The 21,068-nt window shown below is 37.5% G+C and overlaps 1 protein-coding gene across 4 annotated transcripts in view; it reads right to left on the bottom strand.

Moving 5' to 3' along the window:
- FHL5 (four and a half LIM domains 5) overlaps window positions 1-20,219 on the bottom strand; it is a 58,898-nt gene extending 38,679 nt beyond the window's left edge. The window contains exons 1-2 of one of the 4 annotated variants that reach the window (XM_006156103.2): window positions 20,054-20,219; window positions 19,451-19,668 (exon numbers count right to left, since the gene is read on the bottom strand). The gene's annotated coding sequence lies outside the window, so the exon portion shown is untranslated. Of the gene's footprint in view, window positions 1-19,450 lie in introns of all 4 variants that reach the window. The other 3 variants (XM_006156102.2, XM_006156104.2, XM_006156101.2) reach the window with 3 other exon arrangements.
- Between the last annotated feature and the right edge of the window lie 849 nt (window positions 20,220-21,068).

Here is a 21,068-nt window from a genome sequence, read left to right on the forward strand (position 1 = left end):
GACCATGCACCTTTGTGGGGTGGTGGGAAGGGTGCTTTTTCCCTCTCTCTGTTGTTCTGTCTCTCTTTGGTGAATATATGCACCCTCTGGCAATTAAAAAAAAATGAAACTCAATTACTTAGCATAAAGACGCTTTATACTTTCTCTACTTTTCTTACTCTTTCTAGCCCTTTCCCAACTCTGGATGCTCCAACACACACAATCCGTCTATGCTTCAGACACCTCCAGTGATTTCTTATTCTTCAAATATTGTGTCCATTTTTGCCTCTGGATATCCACACATGACTTTTCTTCTGTCTCTAGTGTATATCTCTTTGTTATCTGTGGAATGCAGCCTATCTGAGCAATCATGGTGACCTTTAGACACATGCATAAAAGCACTTCTGTGAGCTTCATTTGCATTGCTATGAAAGCATTTGCATAGGAAAACGGTATCTGCATGTTGTTGTGGATACCAATACCTCAGAGCAGTATCAGGCTAAAGGAAGTCACATGTGTTTATCAGATTTTGCCCCAAAAAGATCAGAGAAATTATACAGTGCCAGTTGTCTTGGCATCTTCAAACGATTTACATCCAAAATCTTTGCGTTCCTTTTTCTCTTGCCCTATTTTCTGTCCTTTAAAAGAATAAACCTTAGGCCGGTTCCTGGTTGCAGCTTTCTCCATCAGAGAAGTTATGCCCACCCGAACATTGTTTTTCTATGCTTGTGTGTCTTTATGTGTTTGTTAGATTTATTTCTTTTTTTTGGGAGAGGTTTTTCACTATAGGGCACGTGCGCTCGCCAGACAGACAGAGAGAGACAGAGAGACAGAAAGCGAGAAATCACCCCCCAGGGGGGATGGTCACACCGCAATCCCTTCTCCTCCATTCTCCTCTTGGGATCTTGGGCACGCATGCACACGCGCCCGGCATGAGTTTTAAGCCACCGGGTCCAGGACACGAACCGCGGTCGACTACGTGGGAGTCTGGCGACATAGCCATTACGCTAACTGCTGGTTCCCGTTAGATTTATTTCTAATCCACAGCCCCTCCACTCAGAATTCATGTTCTGCTGAGCAGTTCCTGGCAGTTATCCAACCACCTTATCTAATATGATGATCCTTCTCATCATATGAGGCTCAATTAACAATCCTTCTCTCTGTAGCGTTCTCAGATTTCCCAGGACAAAATATTGGGTTGTCAGAAACTTCATATTTTTCTATGTTTTTCTATGTAAAAATGTATCATGGTTTTTCTGACAATCCACTATTTGCTCTAATTACTTCATACCTATGTCTTTCTTTTGGCACATTTTGTATCAGTTGTTTTGTTGCATGTGCATCTCCCTCACTTGATTATTTGCCCCTCAAGAGTAAAGATTTCCTTTACTCTATCTGTTTATCTCAGAAGGCACAGAATGTTATTTGACTGCTGCACCTCATGGCTGAGCAACCAGGCACATTTCTGCTATATGACTTTGTTCTCTAATGATAAGTGCAGTTCCTCTGAAGAGTTCAAAAACATTATAATGCTCAGGAAAAATTTTCCTCAGACTCATCTGATTATCTTTTTCCCTCATGAAAAGCTTCTAATATATCTTCTTTGAGTATAAAATAAAGTGAAAACTCAATTATTGGGTTTTGCCTTAGAACCTAGTGGTTAAGGAAACTGCATTTCATGTGGTCAACTACAGTTTGAATCTTGACCCCAGTGGCTTGAAAAATATGCCAAGTGCATATGTGTGTGTCATAACTCCAGGAAGGATGGAGAAGTGGAGGAGAAGGAGTTGTGGTATGACCATGCACCTTTGTGGGGTGGTGGGAAGGGTGCTTTTTCCCTCTCTCTGTTGTTCTGTCTCTCTTTGGTGAATATATGCACCCTCTGGCAATTAAAAAAAAATGAAACTCAATTACTTAGCATAAAGACGCTTTATACTTTCTCTACTTTTCTTACTCTTTCTAGCCCTTTCCCAACTCTGGATGCTCCAACACACACAATCCGTCTATGCTTCAGACACCTCCAGTGATTTCTTATTCTTCAAATATTGTGTCCATTTTTGCCTCTGGATATCCACACATGACTTTTCTTCTGTCTCTAGTGTATATCTCTTTGTTATCTGTGGAATGCAGCCTATCTGAGCAATCATGGTGACCTTTAGACACATGCATAAAAGCACTTCTGTGAGCTTCATTTGCATTGCTATGAAAGCATTTGCATAGGAAAACGGTATCTGCATGTTGTTGTGGATACCAATACCTCAGAGCAGTATCAGGCTAAAGGAAGTCACATGTGTTTATCAGATTTTGCCCCAAAAAGATCAGAGAAATTATACAGTGCCAGTTGTCTTGGCATCTTCAAACGATTTACATCCAAAATCTTTGCGTTCCATTTTCTCTTGCCCTATTTTCTGTCCTTTAAAAGAATAAACCTTAGGCCGGTTCCTGGTTGCAGCTTTCTCCATCAGAGAAGTTATGCCCACCCGAACATTGTTTTTCTATGCTTGTGTGTCTTTATGTGTTTGTTAGATTTATTTCTTTTTTTTGGGAGAGGTTTTTCACTATAGGGCACGTGCGCTCGCCAGACAGACAGAGAGAGACAGAGAGACAGAAAGCGAGAAATCACCCCCCAGGGGGGATGGTCACACCGCAATCCCTTCTCCTCCATTCTCCTCTTGGGATCTTGGGCACGCATGCACACGCGCCCGGCATGAGTTTTAAGCCACCGGGTCCAGGACACGAACCGCGGTCGACTACGTGGGAGTCTGGCGACATAGCCATTACGCTAACTGCTGGTTCCCGTTAGATTTATTTCTAATCCACAGCCCCTCCACTCAGAATTCATGTTCTGCTGAGCAGTTCCTGGCAGTTATCCAACCACCTTATCTAATATGATGATCCTTCTCATCATATGAGGCTCAATTAACAATCCTTCTCTCTGTAGCGTTCTCAGATTTCCCAGGACAAAATATTGGGTTGTCAGAAACTTCATATTTTTCTATGTTTTTCTATGTAAAAATGTATCATGGTTTTTCTGACAATCCACTATTTGCTCTAATTACTTCATACCTATGTCTTTCTTTTGGCACATTTTGTATCAGTTGTTTTGTTGCATGTGCATCTCCCTCACTTGATTATTCGCCCCTCAAGAGTAAAGATTTCCTTTACTCTATCTGTTTATCTCAGAAGGCAAGTAGAATCTCAGTACATGCTATATGACTGAATAAACAAATGGATAGAAAACTCCCCATTCTCTAAGAACTTGTAGTCCATGGCAAGTACTAATGAAAAGATTTGTGCAAAGAGGACTCTATAGATAAGATATAGGATAAAGACTTGACTATAAAAGAGTTAAGAATTTGCATGCTCTACTTTTACATAAATAGTGAATTAATTTGTTAATATTATATGTGTGACAATTATGTCCAAAGGAATGAGAATAAAGATTAGGGAACAGAAAGTAAAGCCCTAAGGGCCTGCCAAGACAAGAAGTATTTTCTCACTTTCCCTGAGTGTGGCTGAAGATAGCTCAAATGCCCCTCGAATTTTGCCTAAGGTAGATATCAAATAAACAGCAGAAGTAGGTGGTTAATCTGTTTACAGATTAGATATTTTTCTCAACTCAAGACATCAATGAGCTTCCCCTGAACAATATTTGAGCTGTTTAATCATGTAATTCAGTTTTCTGCCAGAAGCCACACCTACCAGTCTGAGTCTATGCACATGACTTTGGTGACTACCATATCTTTACCAGGTTTGCAAGGTCATTGTCTGTTGGGATATATGATGTTAGCTTAAATGTTGTTGGCATAATGAGTGATTGACTTTGACAAAATTTAGGAAAGTTAAATGAGATATGTGAGAAAAATGTATCTTCCAAATTTATTATTAGTCTGTGTGAATGAGGCCAGATGGGATAAGCATATGTTCTACAGCAGAACAAATTTAAAATTGCACAGTTAAAAACTAAGAAGGAGTCAGAATAACTAGTAAAGAAGTTTTACTTTTAGGGTTCCCTTTCCATTTTGTTTTTCCTGGTTCTGAAAGTGAAGTTATACAGAACGTGTGTGCTTCATTATTTATTTTTGGCTTGTAACCAGAGGCATATATCCTGAGAAGAGTATTGGCTTAGAGATCAACAGTGCAGATTCTTGCACTGGCTACTTTAGCACTAGTAATACTTTGTCCACTGTTACAGAAGTCATTGAACTTTTTTGGCTTTTACTTTTACTATGAAATGAGAAATGTATCAGTTGCTTATTATTCTACTTAGGACCAAGTGAGATGTAAGAATGGGAAAGCCATGGGTAAGTCGACCATAGATGTACTCGATTTGATGGAAATATGCAATACCAACTGGAATTCATATCTTGAAAAAGGAGGTTATTTTCTCCCTCCACCCAAATGCTCCTCTTTAAAAACTCAACAAACAATCTTAAAAATAACTGAAGCCATAACTTCAGGCCATCAATCAAAAATAACCTAAAACGGGCATCATAGAACTGTGGAGGAATGTTTGATATTAGTCTCTAGGGACACATTCAAAAGCCCAGTTTGTTGGAAGCTGAATGTCTTATGTGGAGAGGTCGAACAGAATTTCTCTTGAGAGTTGATAAACGACTCTCCCATGAAACGAAATAGCTGACTAGTGATTTCCATCTGGTTAATTTGCTGTATAGATACTAACAAAGACAAATAAGTGCTTCATATGATTTCTTGGAGAGATGACATTCAGAATCATGTAGTTATGGCAGCTAATTGAAATAGATAAAAAAAAAAACCTAATACTAGTTCATGATAATGTACAAATATACAACATATTACAGAATATTTTATACCTTAAAAAATAAAAGAAGAACTCTTCAGAAATACATCGTTTCATAACCCCTTGATTTCTTTCCTCACTGGGATATTAAAAGACTTTTTGAGACAAAAGAGTATTGCCTTTAAAGATAAAACTGGGTTTTCTAGATCTCCGTCTAATCATATCCTAACTTCCTTCTTTCAATCTCATCATTAGGCTTGTCTCTACAATGTTGATCCCAAAGGAACCACAATCATTTCAGTGTATCTGAGTCTGCTCTTTTCTCTGCAGACTTGCCCTCCTATTTCTGAAAAGGGTTTTCTGGAAGAGCAAATTTAGTTCTGAAATTGTCTCAGTCTTCTCAAAGACTTATTTGATGATCTGATTTAGGGCCACATTCAATACAAACAAAGACTGAACCAAAAGGGATAATTTGTCTAAAAGAATTTAGCACAAGTTTAGCACATGGGAGGGGGTAGGTTGTGTTTTCATGTATAGGAATCCTCAAATAAATCCTGTTTCCTAGAGATGAAGTCTGCCAAGACACTACAGATCAAATAGAAATCAGCACGTATCCTCCTCTTCCTCTCTGTGCGCCTTAGAAAATTAAACAGGTACTCCATAAATTCCTTAAGGGCCTTCATTATAGGTGTTTGGATTTTTCTTTCTGTTTGGAGATTTCCTTCTTTACATACTGCTATTAATAGTAGTTAATAAGCATGATCAACAGCAGCTGTTTTCAGCAGAGGGGAGAAAGCTTTATTGATCCAGGTACTTAACACTGTTTCTGCCTGTTTTCCCTCTCATCTAATGACAAATCCAAGCTTATCTAGCAAGAAGTATGATCTGCCATTATAGAAATTAAGTCTACTGATGAAAGACTGAAACTATAACCCAGGCCATATCTGTAGCACACACCAATCAGCTTAATAATCTTCATAGAGCCAGATATTTGGAGCTATATGATCTCATGAAAAAATGTGCCATGGTTTGAAGAAATACATTTTATCAAAGAGAAAGAAAAACACTTTTTGTATCTTTCTTTTCCTATTTTTGAGTTTAATATCATGACTCATAAAGAGATTGTGAATAGGTCACTATTAAATCAAGTTAACTATTTTATTTTCCAGCACATTTTTAAATAAACTTTAATTTTTTTAAAAAATAATAAGTGATGAGGAAAAACAAGCAATCTTTAGTACCTTAAGTGGAGAAAAATAAAATCAGTTTTAACAGTGGTTTGAGAGCAGGTTGGGTTAATAGCCTTGAGTCTAGATATTTAAGGACCAACTAGAAGTACATGCTCCTAATAATATAGGAGAATCAAAATTATTTTTCATGATTTTCTTTAAAATAAAGTTTCAAATGTAGGAAATAAATAATTTCTATTCTGTTATCACACAAACTGTATTGGACACTGTCTAATAAAGTGAAAAAGTAGACTTTATTTGAAAAGTGGCCAATATAAAATGACAGATCAGTTTATATATCCTTTATCTAATAGAGCCTATAAACAGTTTTAAAAAATCCATGATTTACCTAACTGACAACTCCAGTTAAACAAATTAATTAGGAAGAACTTTCAGCCATTCAAATAAGAGCAATAAATAAGATTTCATAATCAATCACATAATTCTTTCCTGAGATTATGCCAAGTCTAACCATATAATAAACTGACTTTCATGCATCTTAGCATAAATATGTATTATAGATTCTGTCACTTTATGATCTTCTTAAAATTACAAAGCATAATGATGAAAGAAGAGCTCATTTCTGGCCCTTCCAGAGTCAGAAGAGCCTGTCAGCATGATCTGCTGCACCTCTGGATTAACCTTCTTTTTCAGTTTCTAAGGTTTATGAGGGCACATTGACAAGTGGTATCCATATTGTATTTTTTTTTTTTTGGAGAGGTTTTTGCTATAGGGCGCGTGTGCTCGCCAGACAGACAGAGAGAGACATAGAGACAGAAAGTGAGAAATCCCCCCCAGGGGGGATGGTCACGCCGCAATCCCTTCTCCTCCATTCTCCTCTCGGGATCTTGGGCACGCACACACACGCGCCCGGCGTGAGTTTTAAGCCACTGGGTCCGGGACGCAAACCGCGGTCAACTATGTGGGAGTCCAGTGACATAGCCATTACGCTAACTACTGGTTCCCCATATTGTATGTTTAAGGAAAGCTCTGTATGTTTCTCAGATATTTTTCGTATTCTATCTTGGTTATAAATGTTTTAGGATTTAATGTATGCTTTACAACCCAGATGTAAGTTCTCTAAGAGCAACTGTCATGACTTACTCATTTCCATGTCTAACATATACATATCTACACATATACACATATATATTATATATAGCAAATATGTATGTACCATTTATATATATAGCAAATATATATATATATATATAGCATATAGCATATACATTTCTTGTTTCCTTAGTGACTTTTGCTATTTTCAAGTTAAATATCAGTTGATGGGAAGATGAATTTTGTTTTACCAGAAACAAATGTAAAATCATTAGGATAACAATTATATATATTCTTAAAATTTTGCCATTTTCCCTCATTTTTAAAAATTTCCTATACAGTTTCAATCCCAACATTATATTTGTATAACTATTTGTATAATCCCAACATTATATTTTTATAACTATTTTTATAATAGTTTTAAAGATATTTTGGTACATATTTCTTATTTTTCTCTAGGTCACCATCTATAAATATAATTTTCAATATCCTATCTTACAAGGCAGATTATTGTGTCATGGCTTTGCCATATATATATATATATATATATATACACATACACACATATGTATATATGGCAAAGGAATGACACAATAATATGCCTTATAAGGTAAGATATTGAAAATTATATTTATAGATGGTGCCTTAGAGAAAAATAAGAAAATAAGATAGAATGTATCAAAGTATCTTCAAAACTATCATACAAATATGTTGAGAAAGAAACTGTATAAGAAATTTTTAAATATATATATACACATACACACATATGTATATATGGCAAAGGAATGACACAATAATATGCCTTATAAGGTAAGATATTGAAAATTATATTTATAGATGGTGCCTTAGAGAAAAATAAGAAAATAAGATAGAATGTATCAAAGTATCTTCAAAACTATCATACAAATATGTTGAGAAAGAAACTGTATAAGAAATTTTTAAAAATGATAGAAAATGTCAAGAATTTAAGAATATATATAATTGTTATCCTAATGCTGCTACATCATTTGTTTCTAATAAAACAAAATTTGTCTTCCCATCAACTGATACTTAACTTGACAATAGCTAGAGTAACTAAGGAAATAAGAAACAGTATGATGAAGAGACAAGGAAGGTAGCAAAATTTACTTTTCACTTATAGCCTTTTATACCTGTGGAATTTTATATATAACAAATGCATGAGTTACTTATTTTAAAAATTAATAAAACATTGATACACTAGAAAATATTGAACTTATTTCCTATGAATCCCTTGTTCTTAGTTAAAGAATGCAAGAGCTGGATCAGTTCTAAGTCCTTATTTTACAATATAAGGATTAATTCCAAAGAAGGTGATTTTCTTCTAGAAAGAAAAGTTAGAAAAAATGAAATACATCTTCCAAATAAAATTTTGCAAATACTTAATAGAAAAATTCATTACTAATCTAAATACATTTTAACATGCTTATTTTTAAGCTAAATTACAAGTTTGTAATGAGCGACCTATTTAGAACCAGGCTGTTAAATATAAGTGAAAGAGATTTTCTTTCAGATCAGCCAAAATTAGGTGCCAGCTTAGTGACCCGCTTAAAGACAATCTTGCATTTATCACCATTTTGGTCATTTTGCACAATTTTTTTTTCCATTTTGCTCTGTATGACCTCATTTTCTCAAGAAGGAAGTGTTAACTTCCACTCTGCAATAAGTAAGTTGTATGACCAACCAGTCTTTTCTGTAATAGTTTACTTACTAAAAATGAATTCTCGACCTTAGAACAGAGGGAGAGAATAAGGGAGAAAGGGAAACGAGGTCAGGAAGGGGAAGAGAAGAGAGGAAAATTTTAGGAAAACTCAACAGAAATCCCCTGTAGATACAGGATAAGATAAAGCCTGGAGACAAAGCGTTAGTGGCATAGCCATTTTTGGTATTACTACTTTTCTTTAAAAGCATTCTTCTGATCCAAGTCCATTTTCACAGAAACACTAAATCTAGGAGCTGGAAGAGGTTTTTACATTCCATAGTTTGTTCCTTGTATCTAACAAATCAGAAAAAACGAATTCAGTGAGGCCAAAAAAATTTTTTAAAGCTGACAAAGTAGTGGGTGAAAAAAGCTTCCATCAGAATTCATGATTCCAGGCTCCTAGTAAAAGCCATTTTTTTTTTTCATACAGAAATGGGCAAAAAGCTTGTTTGAAATGACAACTGTGGTTTAGTGCTGTGTTTTTTTTGAAAATAGAAAAAGATGAAAACTCTTCTCCTGATTTGTATCCGTCACTCCAAGTTGTAATTGGGGGTCAGATAATAGCCTCATATGCATAAGGAGAGAGCTTCCTTCCATACTTGAATTCAGGTTTGCCTCTAGCTGTATAAAATAAAGCAATTGTCTTTATAAGTAAGTACAAATCTTCACTCAATTTCTATTTGTTTTTGTTTCTTGTGTACTGGATTACTATGGATGTTGGGAAGAAAAACCTAAAACCACATTTTGCTTTATTGTCTAGATCCTCACTTAAAAACATGCGGTAGTGATGTGTGTATGTGAGGTGTGTGTGTGTGTGTACGAGTATTGGTGAGTATGTGTGCTGTGATGTGTTCGGGGAGGGATGATGTTTGGGTTGGGGGGGGTTGAGGTTGACAACTAGTTTTTCCAGTATTTGTGCCTGAAGCAAAATAATCTACCTCCTACCAGAATGTGATTTTAGAAGATACAGAACAGAGCTGTATCCTGTACTTTGGTGATAACAGTAATCAATAATTACAAGCTACTGTTTTGACAGTTTAAAATTTGTTGTGGTTGGTGGTATGGGGTGACCAGTTGATATTTAAAGCCAGTTTTAATTTAACTTTATCTGTTCTCAGCCTTAGAGATGTAGGCAAAGTTGGCTTTTAGCATCCATCAAAGAAAAATGATTGTAGTCAGAGTATTCACAACCTTCATTCAGCAGTTGTATGTTTATAGCTTTGGAAATGCACCATGTTGATCTCAGTTTTTAGGCTAATTCTGTATATATAAAGAAGAGGAAGGGATCTATTATCATTCTTTGGAAACCAAATGTCCACAATGTTAGCTGCTAAATATTGGTTATGACTTAGTGTTATTTCAGATTTCATCCTAAACCTCACTCAGTGTGTGAATTTTTCAGACACGTCAATGTCACAGAGCAAAGATCTTTGCTTTCTTCTTTAGGGCTGTGATTCTGGCACCCAAAACAGTGCCTGGCACAAATATGTATTCAATAAGTGCAAGAAATAAGTCAGATATTTGCCCATAGAATCTTTTGGTTTGGGGGCCAGACACTCTTTTTCTGTTTTATAAATAAAGAGGCCAATCCATAGTATTTAAATTACTTGTCTTCAAATCGCACTACCTTTAGTGACCTTCATAATCCAAGCTCTTCAGTATAATCCAAAGATTGTTCACAATCTGGCACCTGCCATGGTCTGTTTTACTTTTAAACCCAACTGTATCTAGCAGATACTGGAGTTCTGCAGGACTTGTAAAATGCTCTTGAGTTTCAACTCCAGGCTACCCATGGTGCTTTGCAGCGATGGTAAGATCATGGAAAGTTTACATGCTGGCATGGGGGAGATACACACACAAATATTGTCTTGATCCCATTACTCTTCTACCAGTCAAGATCTTACCACACACAGTATGCTTTATCTCTAGTTAATTGTCTTTCCCACTCAGTGAAAATGCAGGGCAAATACTATGTTTGCCACTGGACACCAGCTTTGTAGCATACCACTAGCATATACCGAGCACTTGGTAAATATTTTGTGGTAAAAGGAAAGAGAGCTTGTGAAAATGCTTAGAGGCGAAAGAGTGCTTGTGAAAATGCTTAGAGGTATGCAGTGTTCTGGAAATTTCCAAAAATTTCAGGTAAGGTTTCTTCTAGAGCTGTGCCTTGAAGTTTGAATAAAAGGTTGAAGAAAAGGTGTGGAAAGATTCTGGAGCAGAGGGGAATCCACCCTGTGGAGGAGGCAGTGAGGTGGCATGTGAAAGGTTGTGGTCTATAGGTCAGTGAGTACTGCTAGAACCGCTTGATAGATCACACCCCGAGGGCAGCATTTTATTCATACTTGGGTAACAGAGAGATCATATATGAATCTGTTTTTGCCTGTCAGAGCTTTAAAAATTCAGCTACACTGGGACCAGCAGATGGCGTAGTGGTTACGTTGCTGGACTCCCAAGTAGTCAACTATGGTTTGAGTCCTAGAACCAGCAACTTAAAATTCATGCTAGGCACACATGCATGCATGCTCAAAATCCTGAGGTGACTGGAGGAGAAGGGATTGTGACATGGCCATATCCCTGGGGGGAGATTTCTCGCTTTCTGTCTCACTCTCTCTGTCTCTCTGGCAAGAGCACATACACTATAGCAAAAAATCTCTCTCCCTCTCAAAAAAAAAAAATCAACTATACTTTGCTATGAAGATATTTATATTCTTCTTGCCCAACTGCAGACCACATTGTAAAGGCATGTCTGGAACACACTATATTAACTAAAGGTCTTAGTTGGCTAGTGAAAATTTTCCATCAATAACATATATATATATATAAATTTTTTTGAAGAGGTTTTTGCTATAGAACACGTGCGCTCTCCCAGAAAGAGAGACAGAGAGACAGAAAATGAGAAATCACCCCCCTGGGGGGATGGCCATGCCACAATACCTGTTCCTCCATTCTCTTCTTGGGATCTTGGGCATGCATGCACACATGCCCAGCATGAGTTTAAGACACCGGGTCCAAAACTCGAACCATGGTCGACCACATGGGAGTTCAGTGACATAGCCATTACGCCAACTGCTGGTCCCAGATAACTTATATTTAAAATAGACCAAAAATGCTTGCTTGCTTGCTTTTTTCTTTCTTTCCCTTTCTTTCTTCCTTTCTTTCTTTCCTTTCATTCTTTTTTCTTTCCTTCGTTCTTTCTCTTTCTCTTTCTTCTTTCTTCCTTTTTCTTCCTTTCCTTCCTCCCTCCCTTCCTTTTCTTCTTTCCTTCCTTCTTTCTTTTTCTTTGTTCATTAAAGATCTCATTCTCCCAGGTGTTTGTCCTTAACTTTTAAAGAACTTTCTTGCTTTTGAAACCCATGAGTTTACAGTCCTCCTGTCTGAACCTTCCCAAATTGCTCAGACTATAGGCATGTGCTAACAAGCTTAGCTTTTTGTTAGAACACAAATAGAATCCTCCCTTCCATGTGGTCTCATATCGTGGAACACAGCTTGTCTTATGGGTCTAGGAGTGATTTTATTTTACATTTATTTTTATTTTTTAATGTCAGAGGGCACATGCATGCATGAGAGATGGAGATGCAGAGTGTGTGCAAGTGAGCACAGGTAGTCTTCTCTTCTCTCACCTCCACAATATGGGGTCTGCTCATACTGTAGTCATTGGTTTTCCACCTCTCCATTTTATTAGAATCCTGGGCTGATGTGTACACATGCCTGGCATGTTGCTGCTGGGTGCCAGGATTTAAATTGTGGTCAGTCACATAGGATCTACCTCTTCCACGCAGTGTTTAATCACTCTTTCTCTTTCTTTCTTTTTTAATTTGATAGAGGGCACGTGTACTTGCCAGAGAGAGAGGGAAAGTGAGAAAGCATCCCCTCCTGGGGGTTGGTCATGTCACAGCCCCATTTCTTTGATTTCTCCTTTAAGGATTTTTGGTCACACATACACATGTACTCAATGTGGTTTTCAAACCACCGGGTTGGGGCTCGAACCATGCAGTCAGCCATGTGGGATCTAGACACTTTAACCACCATGCCACCAGCTGGGTCTGCACATATAAAGTTTTATTGGATCACAGTCACATCCATTTGTTAGCATACTAGATGAATAATTTGAAATCTAAAATATTACTATCTGATTCTTTACAGAAAATGTTTGCTGACCCCCTCATCTAAAGATTCTAAGTATATGGTTTGCACTTAAATGTATTTTGCTTGGTGTTTGTTAAAGTATGCTTACATTTAGTTAGGAGTTGAAAAAGACTTTCTATAGGGATCAGCAGATGGCATAATGGTTACATTGGTAGACTCCCACATAATTGATTGTGGTTTGAGTCCCGGATCTGGCAACTTAAAACTCATACCAGGCTTGTGTGTGTGCATGCCCAAAAACCCAAGAGAAAAATGAAGAAGGGACTGCAGTGTAGCCAATCCCCTTGGGGGTGATTTCTTGCTTTCTGTCTCCCTGTCTCTCTCTGTCTCTGCTGTGAGCACAAGTGCCCTATAATAAAAATCTCTCTTAAAAAAACAAACAAAAAAACCGAAAGGACTTTCTACATACAGCTTAAGAGAACATTCAATTATTAGCTAACTGACTTTAAAATAACACTATAAGAGGGTCATGACGTAGCAAGACCTTGCCTAAAAAAAAATAATAATAATAATTCTAGAAGTTATTAACATGAGAGTCCTTGGAAAAGTATTTAACGGCATGGTCTATTGCTTATGACATGTTTAAAGTGAAAAAGTATATTAGTGAATAGTCAGTATATCTCAATTACATAAATTTTTTTAAATAGAGAAGTTTAGAAGAAAATGTGCTTAAATGTTAAGCCTCCTGACTGAGTTTATGGAGTTTTCAAAGTTTTACTTTCTAAATTGTATGCTAATGTGTCACTTTGATAATAAGACAAAATACAGAAAACATTGACCGTAATTATAGTAAGACTGTTCAATTCTTTAAACTGTCAGTTGAAGATTAGAATCTTCTGTGGCATTACAACTATAAAAATGTTCAAGGGACCAACAAGTAGGTTGAATGTAATCGCAAGATTAAAATCATTTTTTTAATGAAATCTTTCTTAACATAACATGACAGTGTGGTGTCAGATGCTTCCTGCCCAAATACACGGTATACCCACAAGTCTAATAAAGAAGATTTCTTTTTCTTCATGTGAAAAAATCCTTCTTGCACAGAATTGGAAGCACTGTTAGCTTTATACCAGGAGGTGTTGGCCAAAATTTCTAATAGACAGATGCTCATTGGTGGTCATCAGCACAATGTAGAGTTTCATGATATAAAGAAAATTGAACACTTTAACTGCATTTTTGGGGTAGATCTGCATTGACTTGATCTACAAAATGATGGATAAGTGAACAAATCTCTGAATGGATAAATTACATGCATTTATGATGTTATGGCTCTGTCAAAAAATGATAGTTTGGTACCTTGATCAAAACTGTTAATGCTCTTTTAAAAAGCATTATGAATGATGTGACTATGACATGTTACATAAATTATTTTATAAACAAGAGATCATTAAAAAGAACAGAATCGAGCTGGAAACAAGAATCTTAGAAATCCATTTTTCTACCCCAATTCCATGACACCATTTTTAGTGTTATAATTGCAATGAAATTAGAAATAATACCAAAAAAGTGTATTCTTAACTAATGTGAGGGGATAATTTGACATGTCAAATAATCTGAAAAATAAAACTCAGAGGTCATTTGGTGAGTCCTGCTCTGGCAAAATTAAGTACAAGAGTATCTCAAAGCTTTGTTAACAATCGAGTGAGATGGGTTAAAGTCCAGTGGTGACAGAATTAGAAGGATGTGAGAAGAAAAAAAAGTAAAGATGACTGTTAATCTTAACCTAAAATAAAATTCTACAAGATGGCTGACTTTACTCCATCTTGCATGTATGGAGGCAAATTAACTTGGCTAAGTTCACAGAGAGCTCAGCACGGACCGGGCTTCATAACCTTGGCCCTTCCCAGCATCACGCTATCACGCTCACATTGACTTTCTAGCCTCGTTTACTCAATGAATGTAACACGTCTTGTTGTTGAAATACTCCAGCATCTTACATGAACTAGAAAGGAGTTCCCTTGTGTATGGATGCACGTTATCGGCACTATATGCCCAAACTTTTACACAGACAAACAAATTATTGTAATTAGAACAAGAAATCCAAATTGGGCTCAGAAAACAGCCTTTGCAGGCTATACACTTTGTTTTTAGTCTCTTTCACTATCCCAGAATTAGCTGAACTGAATAAAGAATGATAATTAGGTTGGAACAAATGTGTGTGTATGTGGGTGCGCACGTGTGTGTATACATACTTGTTAGATTATGTTTATTTCCTTTCTACTGGGTTCACAATTCAGCCGAGAGGCAACATTTGGAGAAAAGCTCACTCTATTATAACCAACATTTTTTTTTTTGAACTGGATCTTAAAGCTTTTTGTTCCATCTTTATTTCTCCTCTTACAGGTTTTTATGAAAAGTCTCTATAAAATGCATTCATCCTTTACTGATCACATGATATCTGAAAAAGAGTATGTAGGATGCTGGAAATTCAGTGATAATTGTCACAGTTCCTTGCTGTAATGGAACATATATTTTTAGAGGAGATACAGATAAACAAGATTATAACATGAAATAAAAAGGGCACTTTAGTCATATGACAATACACAAAAGTGAAACCAGATGCCCACTTGGTTGGTCAGGTGTATCAATGGATGTAGGGCTTGCAGCACCTGAGCTGACACCCAAAAGATGAGGTGGTTGAGGTCTAGCTGCATAGTAGAAAAGAAGCATTTGCCCTGTGCTTAATTTACTAAAGACCACACAGCATGACTCAGCAGTGGAATGTGTATGTGTGTTTGTGTGTTATGAGAGCAGTAGTAAAGGTTGATTCGAAGCATAATGTAGAGGCTAAATTATTCAGTCTTGACTTGTAGTAACAGTGAATAGCACTTAAGTAACACTCTGACATGCATTACTGCAAATAATTAGAAAATACCAATACATTTAGTCTACATCAAACCTCAGAAAAAGGTACACAGTTATAATCTTGATTTTATAGTCAAAGAAAATGAGAGACATACGAGGGTATTTCAAAAAGATTGTAGAAAAATGAAATTAAAGTATGAGTTTATTATGGTGCAAAAAATTTTCAAAATACATAGTTTTTTTATGATATGCTTTTTCTGTAAACCTGGCAGCCCCTCATACAGGTTGACTTCACTAATTTCATGAAAGTAATGATGAACATACTGGGATTTGAGCTAAAACTAGTCTGGGAAGTATATTCAAAGCCTTGCTCCTTAGTGTGGTCCAAGGACCAGTCGTGTCTGCATCACTTGAGAGCTTGTTAGAGATGCAAACCTTAGACACCAAACGGACCTACAGAATAAATCCATTATAATGCAGCCATTTACAAAAATCTGGGGGTCCTTCTGAGTATCTTGGTTTAGGGAGTTTTGCTATAATCCACTAGACTATGCTGATTCTCTGAGAATAAATCCGCTAAGAAGAAATCTGGACATTATCCTAAGGTGAGTCAGGAGTAAGGGAAGAATTTGAAATAAGGGACTAGCAAAGTCAAATGTATTTTCTGGACAATTATTAGTCTAATTGTTCTTTATCCTTTTTTTTTTTTTTTGTTATAAGGCATGTGTGCTCACTAGAGAGACAGAGAGAAACAGAGAGACAGAAAGCAAGAAATTATCCTCCAGGGGTTGGAGGAATGACCATGCTGCAATCCTCTTTCCTCCATTTTCCTCTTGGGATCTTGGTTACACATACACAAGAACCCGGTGTGAGTTTTAAGTCACCGGGTACAGGAGTCAAACCATGGTCGACCACATGGGAGTCCGGTGATGCAACCATTATGCCATCTACTGGTTCAGTTCAATTGTTCTTGTGTCAGAGGTCATCCTCAGACGCACAGAGGCCAGTTAAAAGGCTACTGCTATTCAAGGAAAGAAGGCAGAAGCATAAATGAAGGTGGTGGTAGTGACAATGGAAGTAGGTGAATTTAAGAGAGAGCATTGGCATAACTCAGACATCTTTCGGTATATGAGTTGGGAGAGTGGGAGGAGTTAGTTCAGCCCCAATTTCTGGTTTGAGCAACTGGTTGGATCATGGAGCATATAGAAGAGTATATCTGATGGAAGCAGAGTGGGGAACAAGAGAGGGAAATGATGAGTTTACTTTTAGGTTGTACAGTGAGGTTTGAGATGACTGTGGAACAGCCCAATAGGACTTTTAGATAGGGCCAAAGAGAAAGGGTAGGGAACCAAATAAATCACTCAGGAATTTTGGAAAGGTTCCCAGAGCAAATTCTATGTCAGAATTGTTAACTGGTTTGCCATTGATGTATCCTCCCTCGCCACTGTATTTCATTAGATCTCCCTGCCCCCCAGGAGAGGGTCCATCAAAGGGATCTATAATGTCAAAGTAGTCTGAGATAGATAAATGCTCAGCTAATTATTTTGGAGGGGTTTTATGTGTCTTAGCAGGAAAGAGTCCTCCTCTCATTCCTCTCTTCAAAGCCCTTTTTAGGGTACCAAAGGTAACCAAGAAAATTGATGGTAACAGAGAGGAGGAAGATAATTATGAGAACATGTAAATTCAAGTTTGTTTAACTGACCTCCAACTTCCCATATGAACCCAAGTGTTTCATTTTCTAAATTAGGAATCATGTTTCCGGGATTAAAAATGTAAAAACAACGGGGCCAGCAGATGGTGTAACGGTTATGTCACTGCACTCCCACATAGCCAACCACCATTTGAGTCCTGGACACAGTGGCTTGAAAATTACACCGCACAAGTGTGTGCCCAAGATGCTGGGAAGAGAATGGTGGAAAAGGAATTGTGGTGTGATCATCCCCCCTGGGGGAGTGATTTCTCACTTTCTTTTTTTTCTTCAAATATATATATATATTTAGAGTGCAGACACTCCGTATATATTAAGTGGGGACATACAATCCCTCTCCTTCATAGCATGGCTTGCTTTCTCACTTTCTCTCTCATTGTCTCTGTCTCCCTCTCTGGCAAGCATATATGCCCTAAGGCAAAAATCTCTCTTTTTTTTTTTTTGGAGAGGTTTTTGCTATAGGGCGTGTGTGCTCGCCAAACAGACAGAGAGACATAGAGACAGAAAGCGAGAAATCACCCCCTAGGGGGGATGGCCCCGCCGCAATCCCTTCTCCTCTCGGGATGTTGGGGCACGCATGCACACGCGCCCGGCATGAGTTTTAAGCCAGCAGGTCTGGGATGCGAACCGCGTTGACTACGTGGGAGTCCCCCAACATTGCCATTACGCTAATTGCTGGTCTCGAGGCAAAAATCTCTTAAAAAAAGAAAAGTAAAAACAGCAACAAAACAATTCAAGGCTTCTCTAAAATGTCCTCAACAAACACTTATTTCCAATATTACAGTAGAAAAGTTTCTAGACTTGCCTAAGGAACTCAAATTAATCCAGCTGTACTCAAAATGTTGTTGGCAAGTATAATGAAAATAAGAGGCAAACTTGTCAGTGAGGTGATGTTACATTAAAACACAGATCTGCTGCTCTTGTTTAGGTAGAACACTTTCAGAATTGGCAACTGATGAGAATGTGGGAATAAATAGAACAAGTGTAGAAAACAGACATCAGAGTTTACCTTCTCCAGCAAGTAATTTGGAATACAGCTTGAGGCATATATCACAAAACATATGTTAAGAAATGTCTTGTATGATCCATATGTTTAGAATATTTGTGTTCAATTTTAACTCATGTACTTTGGCTAATAAAAATGCTAGAATTTACACATGGCAGTGCTGAGGATTTGAAATGATGACTAAAAAGACTTGAGGCTTTCCTTATATTTTATGTATAAGAAGCACACATTTTACTAATGATTCTTTATAATTCCCACATTTCTGAAGTCTCAAATGATAGCTAAGGAACTCCATTTGGCTTTCAAATGGGTGACGGACACTAAAGAGGATTTGGCTATCATTGTGAAGGAAAAAGCGTCAATACACATGAGATGCACGTTTTTTTACCTATGTCGTCTCAGTTTCAACACGTAGCTCAGCACTTTAGCTGTGAGGTATATTATACGTCTGTGTGGGCTGGACATACACATAACTCACTGATTTATTTTCCTCAGTCTTGTACAGCCTTGGTAAATCTAAGATTATGAATTTTCTTACGAAGTACTTCTGAACAATAGGCATATTTTTGGAAACTCGATAACAAGAAACTCATTAATTTTTTTCACTTAAAATCTGTGACTTTCAGTCATAAAAATCCTGAGTGCTAATGGTATTTATTTAAAAAAGGTAAGCCAAGTAAAATCCCAGAATTCCCCCCCTTCCATTGATAATGGTGAAGCTCTGGCCTGTGTATGGAGACCATTACAAAGTTCAGGAGGCAGCTCCAGAGTTTTCTGAGCACTGCGTTGTTTCCACATGCCTGCCATCAAAATGAGAAGTCTGAAAAGCTCAACATATAAAATGTGATAGCTGCTGGCTCAAAGAGCTTTTAAAACTGCTGTCTCAAATGGCTAATTAACTTCGTGGTATATGTTTACTTGCCAAGCAAAAGTTTTCACACAAGCAGTCACTGGACAGTTTATAAAAATCTCTCATCCTTAAAAAAATTACATCAAAGTAACTCATAAGACACAAAGGAAAATTAGGGGTAAGAAAACTCACCTTTTCTTAAAGCTGTTTCTGCGATTTAAATAGTATGATAGGAGAATGTACGACGAATTTTTCTCCTCCAACACATAGGCATGCCAGCTCCCAAAGGAACGGAATGGGCCACCACCGTTATCTGAGGATCCCTCTCAAATGCAGCTTTTTCAACTTTTGTAGGAGAAAATAGGAGGGTCTGTATATTTCCTGTCTTGAGACATGCACGTGGCTGACTCCTACTGGGCTTAAAAAGCAGTTGTTCTCAAATTTTGCTTCAAATCACAAGTAGCAAATTCTCAGCAGGACATCCATAAAGGGAAATTCTTCAAGAATAGTATTTGCTATATCTGGATAAGCTCCAAAAAGTTTAAAATACACAATGTGCATACAGACACTCCATACATACTTGAGAAATTTCCACTGACGAGGCTAAATTAAGGGCTTATTTACTAGAAAAAAAATAAATTCTCCAAAAGAATGACGTAGTTCCTGTTTCCTTGATTCATCTGTTGTTTGTTTTCCTTTCTAGTGGCTATCAGAACCCTGCTTAGATTAGATATGGCAAACCGTAGCACTTTTTCTGTTGAACTGTTTGGAAAGAGACAGGACCTCTGTTCTTACCCGCTGAGTTCTTGGTAGCCTGAGAGACGACTCCTGGGCTGAGCCCCTACCACTGCCTTCTTGGGAAATTTGGGAACATTAAGCCTTGGATTTGAATAGACTATCTCAAGTAGTTACCCGCTTTCTGTACCGGTGGTGTGGACTTGGCAGTCCCTTCCTCCTCCTGTTTCCCTGTGAGCGGGCAGCAATTGTTATGTCACATTTACGGCTCTGACTTCACTCAAGCACAGGCTCAACTGGTCTTCTGACATCTTTAGTTGAAAACAGAAAAAGTAGCCAGAGATATCCAGAGCTAGATATGGAAATATGTCGGAATATTTAATTAATTCACAACAGGAGTTCTCTCAGTAGGTACTCCCATCTGAAAAAGCGAGTCACATTTGCTCCTAAAATCTCTATTTGAGGCCATTTCTTCAGTTTGGAAGGTGAAGTGAGAGAAGAAATATATTCTGCCTATCTGTTTAGTCCCAAGCCAAACTGTCCTTGCTCTAAGTGCTGAAGAAATACTATTTTCAGAGGTCAGACTTTGAGATCGAAGAGCTTGAACTAGGAAAATGCAGAGCCAATGAACTCTATGCGTTGTTTCTCACCTGACCTTGATGATTAAAATATGAAGGAGATGAAAACATGGAGATCTGAAAAATTCTGATTCAGTGGAAGGACATGAGTACACTCCATTAGTTATAGGCTTTAATCCTCACAACGCTGCTGCGAGGCAGGCATCTTCCTTTCCCAGGCAGGGAAGCAGTGTCCTGGAGATGTGGCCGTGCCTGTGTTCCCATCTATTTATGGGACCATCGTCCTCTTTGTTTAGTCCCATGTTTACACCATGTTCACTGATTCAACTTTGGCACTTCCTTCTCCCTCGACCTTTTACATGGAATCACTGCACTTAAATAGTGCCATCGATATCATAGAAGATCTTAATTAGCAACCCCAAAAGCACTGCTTTTTACCTTGCTGAAAACTTCTCATTTCTGACCATGTCTATTTGTCTTTTAAATTCCCTTCCCTT

Source organism: Tupaia chinensis, unplaced genomic scaffold, assembly GCF_000334495.1.
Source record: "Tupaia chinensis unplaced genomic scaffold, TupChi_1.0 Scaffold000478_3, whole genome shotgun sequence".
NCBI classification, from domain to species: domain Eukaryota; kingdom Metazoa; phylum Chordata; class Mammalia; order Scandentia; family Tupaiidae; genus Tupaia; species Tupaia belangeri.